Raw genomic sequence first — 10,626 nt, forward strand, 5'->3', positions numbered from 1 at the left:
TGTGAGGGGGCAAACTCCTCAAGATGAGTGGTGACCATGGTGGCCATTTAGAAGTTGTATCTTGGATACAACTTTTGTTTTTTCAATAGGAAGAGGGCCATGTGACACATCAAACTTATTGGTAATGTCACAAGAAAAACAATGATGTTCTTGGTTTCAACATAACTTTATTCTTTCATGAGTTATTTACAAGTTTCTGACCACTTATAAAATGTGTTCAGTGTGCTGCCCATTGTGTTGGATTGTCAATGCAACCCTCTTCTCCCACTCTTCACACACTGATAGCAACGCAGGAGAAATGCCAGCACAGGCATCCAGTATCCGTAGTTTCAGGTGCTGCACATCTCGTATCTTCACACCATAGACAATTGCCTTCAGATGACCCCAAAGATAAAAGTCTAAGGGGGTCAGGTCGGGAGACCTTGGGGGCCATTCAACTGGCCCACGACGACCAATCCACTTTCCAGGAAACTGTTCATCTAGGAATGCTTGGACCTGGCACCCATAATGTGGTGGTGCACCATCTTGCTGGAAAAACTCAGGGAACGTGCCAGCTTCAGTGCATAAAGAGGGAAACACATCATCATGTAGCAATTTCAAATATTCAGTGGCCTTGAGGTTTCCATTGATGAAGAATGGACCCATTATCGTTGTACCCCATATACCACACCAAACCCTCACTTTTGTTGTTCCAACAGTCTTGGAGGGATCCATCCAATGTGGGTTAGCATCAGACCAATAGCGGTGGTTTTGTTTGTTAACTTCACCATTCACATAAAAGTTTGCCTCATCACTGAACAAAATCTTCTGTGTGAACTGAGGGTCCTGTTCCAATTTTTGTTTTGCCCATCCTGCAAATTCTGTGCGCCGATCTGGGTCATCCTCGTTGAGATGCTGCAGTAGCTGGAGTTTGTAAGGGTGCCATTTGTGAGTAGCTAATATCCGCCGAAGGGATGTTCGACTAATGCCACTCTCCAGCAGTGTTGGGGAGTAACGGAATACATGTACCGCCGTTACGTATTTAAAATACAAAATATGAGTAACTGTATTCCGTTACAGTTACCGTTTAAAAAGGTGGTATTCAGAATACAGTTACTTTGTTGAAATAAATGGATTACACTGCGGTACTTTCCTGTTTCATTTTGTCGCGGGTCAGGACTGTTTGGGTTTGTTTGACAGCTACGTTCTGTTGTTCCAGGCGGCAGCCTTATGGTTGCCATGGTTACAGGGCGACGCTCTCTCTCTCTCTCTGCGACTGTGTGTTTCCTGGGTGAGAGAGCGCCTTTTCGTTGTTGTTGTTGTTGTGCTAAGCTAACAGGCAGAATGCTACAAGCATAGCTCTAAAGAATGTAGCATCATGGGCAGTGTAGTCCGTGTTGCAGGGAGAATGGACTGCCATACACGTTATGGGTCTGTGAGCGCGAGGAGGGAGAAAAAGGGGAGTGGAAAGGTACGAGTTGTCATCGAGCAAAAACGGGAGCTGGAAGCATGTAAATATAATAATAACCACTTCAGCCAAGAAGAGTGCCTGACGAGCCCAGTTGTAAGTAAGCTATTAAGACTCGACTGTACACCGTGTTCGTGTTTTCCTCCGAAAACAATAAGTTCCGTTGGAGCAGCCTTTCAACACCTCTCTCTGTCAAGAAAAGTTGACCCACACAACAAAGTAAAGCTATTTTTCGGCTACGAGCCGACAGGGACCCCGCCGTATTAGTCAGAGGTCCCTTTACTACAGTTCGGAGTCGCGGACCTTCAGTAATAGTAATAAATCACACAGCAATAGTACATTCACGTTGTTGTAAAAAGCATGATAATATATTAAGTAATCCAAAGTATTCAGAATACGTTACTGTCATTGAGTAACGTAACGGAATACGTTACAGAATACATTTTGGGGCATGTATTCTGTATTCTGTAATGGAATACATTTTAAAAGTAACCTTCCCAACACTGCTCTCCAGTGACATGCGAGTGGCGCTGTGGGCTCTTGCTGAATGAAGCTAGGACAGCCACTGATGTTTCTTCATTAGTGACAGTTTTCTTGCGTCCACATTTTGGCAAATCCAACACTGAACCAGTTTCACGAAACTTAGCAAGCAGTTTGCTAACTGTAGCATGGGAGATGGGTGGTCTCGTAGGGTGTCTTGCATTGAAATCTGCTGCAATGACCCGGTTACTGCGTTCACCAGATATCAACACAATTTCGATCCGCTCCTCACGTGTTAACCTCTTCGACATGTCAATGGCTGTGAACAAAGAAAAACTTGTAAATAACTCATGAAAGAATAAAGTTACATTGAAACCAAGCACACCATTGTTTTTCTTGTGACATTACCAATAAGTTTGATGTGTCACATGGCCCTCTTCCTATTGAAAAAAACAAAAGTTGTATCCAGATGGCCGACTTCTAAATGGCCACCATGGTCACCACCCATCTTGGGGAGTTTGCTCCCTCACATATACTAATGTGCCACAAACAGGACTTAAATATCACCAACCGTTCCCATGTTATTACGGTGTATCCATATAAATGGCCCACCCTGTAGTATAATAGCAATAGAGTATTAGAAAAATCATAAAAGATAAAAACAACCAGACTCAATCACCCTGATGGAAATAACTGTGTATCCCTTTTGCTAAATGATAGCCTGCAGTCATTTGTTGCAGTTTTCAACAAGAGTCACACATGCCTCCTGAGCATTCCCAATCCATTCTTCTTTGACAAAATGTCAAGCTCCTCCTGATTTGATGGACCTTGGTCTTCAGTTCACCCCACAGATTTTCAATGAAATTTAACTCAGGGCTTTGTGCATCTCAGTCTGGAGATAGTTCTTTGCCAGGAGTGACGTATGTTTTGGGTTATTATTATGTTGAAAGACTTCAGTTAGTTCTGTTTAAGTCTATGTTTCCCTATTTATGTTCCTCCCATGTCGGTGTCTTCCCTACTATGTAGGTTAGTGTTGTGTCTTCAGTGTGTCAGTCTGACCATGGGGTTGAGTGACCCAGTGACACTCAATCCCTCCGATGAGCTCCTAGAGGAAATAATCCAGACTGTGGAATCACTATGCAGTGAGTGGTTGGAGCTACCCTTCACGACCGGAAGGAAGTGAATTGCCAGTTGCATGGATGTATCTTAGGTTTTCCCTGGTTGATGGAGTCGGTACACCCCCTGGTAAGGGACTTCATATCCACCGCCTCGGCTTTCCCTCCACCGTCCGCAGAGATAAGAGTCAGCTCACTGAGACTCTCCCCATTCCCAGGCTGACCTGCTGCTATGTCCATGTTACTACAGCAAAGGGACACCTTTGTTATTTTGGAATAGGCTTGGTCTGCCTTGGGCCTCCCGTGATGCACTGAGCTGTTCTTCTTCACAACGTTAGTGCACTGTAGATCACTGTATTTTATCAATAGTAATTATCAAATTCAGGCTTTTCCTCCCATAGTGTGTCTTTTATTCTCTCTCTCGCTCTCTGCTCTTTTCTCTTTCCCCTCTCCCTCAACTGGTCATGGCGAATGCCTGCCCCTCCCTGAGTGTGGTTTTTCTGGCTTAACATTGCAGCTGCAGCCATGAAAGTGGATTCTTTGATCTGAGAAGTTGAAACCGTAACAATTAGGGCAGAAATCTAAGCACTATCTCTGTGGAACGACAGTCGATGCTTATGATCCGACTAGTCATGCTTACTAGTCACTACTGATCTAGATGGACAAAAACAGCAATTTCATTGAAGAAAACCTAAATCAAAGTGCACCCACCCGAAATTAGTGCACTGGTTCACTTTTTAATGTAACCAAAGCAGTCCACACAATCCAGAAGTGGCTCACCATCTAAAAATAATTGTATTCAAACAAAAAAAACCCATAGACTACCCTTTGATCAGACTGTATGGAAGTCAATGCTGATTTGTACTAAGGGGTCAGAATTGAAAGTTTTAAGTTAGATCAGATGGATAGTTTCAGAAAAATTAAATAAAAGCTAGAAGGAAAATTACAAAGGCCAACATTTATTCTGGGCTCAGAATAAATGATGTGATGAACAACAGAGTTGTCTCCAGGCAAAGTCTTCTTTAAATTCTATCTGTTCACAAGAAGTTCATATTTTTCTTTTCGTGGCCTGGCGGCGCCAACACTGGAAGCGCACCAACATAAAGGTCTCAAGCAGCACCTCCTCTAATGATGGGAGGACAGGAGACCAATGTTAAATAAGTTGCCCTCTTTGTCTGTTGTCGCTCCTTTTATTCCTCTCCTCACCTTTTCCGTTTACATTTTCCATTCAACATCTATCTTCATCTCAGTTCACGTCTAAGTTTTCCTCAACGTGTTCTTCTTCCCAAAAACAAGCCGACCACTCCTTCACTCTACCCTTCGGTCATTTTATTACCTCTTGCCTAGCCTATTTTCTCTTTTTCAACACCTCAAACTTCCCATCTTTCAAACACAGCAGAGGGACAGAACAAATGTCCTCTGATGTCTATAATGCAAAAGTCAAATTGTATAATGATTAGATCCCCAAGCATTAACAAGTGTGGCAATGCCAAACAATGATGGTCTCTTAGACTGCTGTCTCAAAATGATAATTATAGTATAAAAGATGAAGTGAGGGGAACAGAGGAGCAAGGAGGCAAAGGGAGTAGGAAAGGAAGAGTGAAGATCTGTGTTTCTATTTAAGTGTTCTGAACATTTTAAAAGAGTAGAAGCAGCTGCTATCTGCAGGCAAAAAGAGGCAATCAGTCCAACAAAATGGATTTTGGCAGCTCAAGGTTACTCATAGGACTTTATGAACAGGTCAAGGTGGGGGCAACATAACCTCACATGAACTACACAAAAGAAAACCATTATATTAGTTTTTTTGTTCGTTTTTCAGTTTGTTTGTTTTTTGTTTTGTTTTTTTTTAACTTAATTTAAAAAAGGCCTTTTTTGGAGCATTTTGGCTATTACCTTAGCAGACAGACAGAAACAAGGTAGAGGAAAAAAGGCATGCAACAAAGATAACCAGACAAACTTGGACTGGGACAGCTTAATCTCCAAGTGATTAGTATATAGCACACATAGCCACCACTGCCGAGACCAGATTAATAACTGGCTGAATCAGATAGCTGCAATTAGCCCACTGATCTGGACATTTGATTAACTGCATTTTTTTCTGTGAATTTATACAACTTAATTATAACATAAACTAATTAGTGGTACTCTGGCAGAGAGGCTCATAATTCAATGTTAATTGTTTTAGTTTACTGGAATAGGGTTTTGGGATTATAATTTAATATAACTTAACTTAATATCAGTTGAAAAAATGCTGTTGTCTGATGTCAGAAGAGAATGGCTATATGTCCAGTTGCTCAGAAACACTGGAACTTAAAGCAGATGAACTACAGTAGCAGAAGACCAAGTCCGCTAGTCCTCGGCGGTCGACCTGCCATGTCTATGTTGTGTTTGATGTCCTTCTCTCTTGGCATCTCGTTTCCTACTGTACATGTTTGTATGTGTCTGTGGTGGCATTCGCGTTTCTCTGCAACATCAAGCCAGAGAGTGTTTCCCATCTTGGAGCCATACACCTGTAGAGCAATCACACTCACCTGTTGCTGATCAACCAATAGTGTGCTACTTAACAGAGTAGCTGAGCTACGGGCAACGCTGGATCTTTGAGAAACACAGCCAGTTTTCCAGCTAGAAGGTGAAAGTGTTTTGCGTTGGCCGGTTATGTGGATTGTACTAACTGCAGTTAAAATACAGTTTATTTCTGGAAAACATTATTATTTTTAATTATTATTATGGGGTGTTGTGTGCAGAATTTTGATGTGAAAATGAATTTAATCCCGTTTCGAATGAGGCTGTAACATGACAAAATGTGGAAAATGTAAATATTTTTCAGATGCATTGTAAATTGACTCACTTTTCAGGAACATGAGAGAAATGTGAGAGCAGATAAGGTTGCAGTATTCGCCCAGGATACCCAAAATCTGCTGCAGGGAGTTTGCTTGGAGCTTCACCTAGCTACTTGGCATGAAACACTTCATATATGGATAGTTCACAGAAAATACCATGGATATGTATTTTACAACATGCTTACAAGCTTACAACGTGCAAGACTAAATGTTAAGTATGTCCAGTAGTGTTTAATATAGGTCACATATATAAGAAAATGATTGAAATTCTATAATTATAAAATTGAAATCCAAACAGTACTCGTGATCTGTTTTGCACAGCACAAAACTATGCTCATGACATCCATGATGTTAACATGGCCTCATATTTGTCCTACTATTTTTACATTAAATGACAACGTGCACATTTAAAGCAAACACTACATACCCATCAGCCAGTCAGTGGGTCTGAGAATATTCTAGTTCAGGGTGATATGATTTTCTCAAAGATATGTTTTGTGGTTGCATACGCTCATTCAGCCTCTTTGGAAATACATAAAAGTTCGAGTAAAGTCCCTCAATGAATTCCTAGAGGAGCCAAGTGTCGCCTTGCAGAATTGCAACCTAAATATACAATATATGCTTTAAGTCATGTAGATGTAGACTTTGTCATTGGTTTTCCCCATAAAGCCTATGGTCATAAATCTTGTATTACTTCTATATTTGACAAGAGTCTGTTCATTCCAAAGAAAGCACTGGCACTAAGCGATAGCCACTTGAAATACATACTGTACACAGTATTTGGAAGCCACAATTGCAGGTTTATGTCCATAAGAAGCTCAAGCAATGACATAGTTTCAAAAAAATACAATTTCTCAGCAGTATCGGATTATGTTTGCTGAGATTCGTTTGGAACAGATTTTTGATCATTTTCATGTAGTGATTGTTATGACTCCAACGCTTACCTCACATGGTTCAGGGGCGTTTCCAGGATTTCTGAAAATGGGAATTCACAGGGATAGGGGGCAGTCAAAGGGGGCCTATTAAATTTATTTGAATATTTGGTGAGATACAATTATTTGATGTTTCAGCAAATATACTGGTTCCATTTATTCATTGGGCAATATGGCTGCACTGCCACAATAAAAAACAAAATTAACATGGTAGTAATGGAGCTTGGAAAATAAAGGGAAAAAAGCAGATTATAACTATACTATTACTATACTATAGGCAGTTGAGACAACCACTGTGAAAAATATAACAGGAGTTGGTTTTTCAAAACTTCTAAAATGCATTGTTTCTCATCTATAAATAGCACAAGATAAATATGCACTGTCTGTGCATATTATTATATTATTTAATTTTTTAAAAGTTGTACACTGAGGATTCTAACACTGTTTTTCCCAGAAAAAAAGTTGATAAGATACCTCTGTTTGACCCATAATTTGCCAAGGTTGCATGGACTTGACAACACCATTTTAGGAGGCATAGGGGGCACATGGGAAGGCAACTAAAGTCCTTCCCATCGTAGGCCTGTGTTGGTTGGTTTTGCCTGAATTACCTTTATTTCAGTCTATTGTAACATCACAATATGATTGTTTAATGCGGGTAAAATCTCTGTGTGTGCTGAGGCATAATTATGTTCAATTTTCTTTGGCAGTGCTCTGTTTGCTTCTATCACTGTTCTTTACAATGTAATGGGGGACTAATGCATCTTTCCATTGGCCTCTTGCACTAGTGCCTATTTAAACAGTCAATAAGTCAGGCAGTTCTTATAGCCACCAAATGACCTCACCATTGTCTGTCATATTCAAACAAGATAACCAGAGCAAGGCTGCTCAATAGAGTAGTACATATGTGCCATGAACTGTTCCTTGGGGAAAAAAATTATATGACATGTCTTCAAGCTTCCTATCAATCATAAGTCACCCATGCTGAATCCAATTTAAAAGCACTTGCCCGCTGTTCTCCATGCCTAAAAACACAGAGGATTATGGGAAAAAACAGACAGGCTTCTGGAGCTTTTTACAAGTTGGGGATGTGGTCACAGCCTCTTCTTAGAGTCCCTTAAACTGTTTTCTATTTCAGAAACTCACATGAATTAGTGAGACACATCTCGCAGGTGCTCATTACAATGACCAGTGTCACCCTTTTCCTTTCCTGCTTTAACCGCACAGCTATAAGCTGCGCTCAACTGGATTTGACAAGATGCCTGTAAAAACATCAGAGCTCTTGCCTGAAAAACAAAGAAAGAAAGAAATACAGGAGACACGCTTTTCCAGCTCTTTTCAAACCAGGAGCAGGAGCAGGAGCAGGAAGGAGTCTGCGCACCTCCACATCATCACTCTTGTTACGCATGCACAACCTTAGTGTATGTTTAATCTGGGTGTTAATGGAGTGTTGTGGCGGCTGGACGAACAGTGAGCGGATGCAATCACGATGTCAGTGTGTACAGACACAACTTTGACTTTCTTAGTGTGTCGTCAGTGTGTTTCCATGCAGTCCAATCAGTAACTCAACTCACTCTGCAAAGAAAAAGCACAGAGAGCAGTTGTGTTTATTATGCTGTATTAGGTTTTAGTCTGAGAAGATCTAAGAGTGAGCAGGTGCTTCTGAGCACAGTGTATATTTGTTTTACTTTGTAAAAGACCCAGGCTGTGGGGAACATTTCATTTAATCCCCTTTAAGGAACAGCAATTAGGCAAGTTAATGAGACCCTGAGTATTAAGACCCTCATTTATCCTTCTTTTTCCTTCACTGTTTTCTTTTAGTCTTCCATCCGTCTTCACTAGATTTTTTTCTTCTTACTGCCTTACACACAGTTGCATGTGGTTAATGTCAGAGTTGGTGTCTGAGCTTCATTGCCTGAACCAACTCTCTAACTCAAGCAACATTGGAAGTGTTTTTAATGTACAAGCTATCTAAATTAAAAACACTTCCAAATGTGATACCTGGAGGGCAGCAAATCATAAATCCACAACAACAACAACAGTGAGAATCCTCTCTCTTGATGCACTCTGAGGCTCTCTTCTCCTGAGAGACTCAGAGTGATTTGTTCAATTCAACTCACCCCAATGGTGTAAAAATAATTCCACTTTATTTAGGTAGGCATTGCACCAAGGCTGTAGACATGCTGGTTGGCTACCTGTCTGACAATGAAGACACAATTTGTTCCCAAAGACAGATAATTGCCCACCTATGAATCACAAATAAAGCACCCCAGGCAATGGAAAAAAATGCCTGGGGTGCTTTAAAATTTGACAAGAACAGCAGAGGTACTGTCAGTCTACACATACAAAGGTAGTATTTTATCAGAGTTCACATACCTGCATTGACAGGCATATTAATAACTTTGAGTGAATTGCGTGAACTTATTTGCTGTGCCTAAATACAGCATATCCTCTCAAATAGAATGTTTTCACTACCCAGTGTTTGCCTGCAGTACAGTGCCAAACCAGTACTGAGAGAGGAAATAGGCTCTCAAATATGCGGTCATGTGGACACTCTAAAAAGGAAAGCATACAGGGTTTTTTTTATTATTGTGACAACATTTGACTTGACATTTTAGAGTCTCTCACAATTGCAAGTCTAACTGTAAAGTTAGACTTGACACAGGTAAAGTACCACTGCTGATAGTGTACACACACACACACACACACACACACACACACACACACACACACACACACACACACACACACACACACACACAGATATGCAAAGCTGTCCTTAGTTTGGATTTGGTAAGTTTTGACTTAGCTCGTTTGCCATCATGTTTACCAGTATAGTGCAAAAAAAAATTTAAAAAAAGAGGCAGAGTAAACTGTGTCAAAACAAAAACATGCCTTTATTTGTTTTGAATGAGTCCTCATGGCCAGTCTATTATCACCAGCAAAGTTTCAAATAACGACGTCAATGTATGTAAGGCAAAAACTCAGACTTCAAACTGCACTAAATACCCAGGTTAGGACATTTTTCTACTCTTGGCTTTCTAAATATCAAAGGCCACATTCCTAATATGGACATCTAAATGAAGCTGTTATGATACCAAGCACAGTTGACTATGCACATAAAGATCAAACCTTTATAGGGGAACGTCAATCAGGAGAAAGATGGCTTGAAAGGAACCAAAATCCACACAGTCTGAACATGTAAAGACTTCAGTTCCCTTTTAAATATGGTAAATGGCCTGTATTTGTATAGCGTCTTACTAGTCCCTAAAGACCCCAAAGCGCTTCACACTACATTCAGTCATCCACCCATTCACACACACATTCACACACTGGTGATGGCAAGCTACATTGTAGCCACAGCCACCCTGGGGCGCACTGACAGAGGCGAGGCTGCTGGACACTGGCGCCACCGGGCCCTCTGACCACCACCAGTAGGCAACGGGTGAAGTGTCTTGCCCAAGGACACAGCGACCGAGACTGTCCAAGCTGGGGTTCGAACCGGCAACCTTCCAATTACAAGGCGAACGCCCAACTCTTGAGCCACAATCGCCCCCAATATGACAGTGATATAGTTCACATGATATATTTCTAATCAGATTAATTGTTTAGAGCGAGAAGACCCTGGTTGGCGAGGCTGCCTGCATCCACGAGGTCTTAAAAGCTCTGCTATATAAGCCTGTCCATGTAGAGCTCTATGTTTTTATGCTAATAGTAGAATTTTAAAGTAGATTCTGAATTTCACAGTGAAGGGAAGCAAGGTTTAATATGTGACCGCCGGATATTTCCGTTAGCAGCCTTGCTGCTTTGTCCTG

Source organism: Diplotaxodon limnothrissa, linkage group LG9, assembly GCF_057381915.1.
Source record: "Diplotaxodon limnothrissa isolate DT_005_m linkage group LG9, D_limnothrissa_male_GT1.1, whole genome shotgun sequence".
Classification (NCBI taxonomy): domain Eukaryota; kingdom Metazoa; phylum Chordata; class Actinopteri; order Cichliformes; family Cichlidae; genus Diplotaxodon; species Diplotaxodon limnothrissa.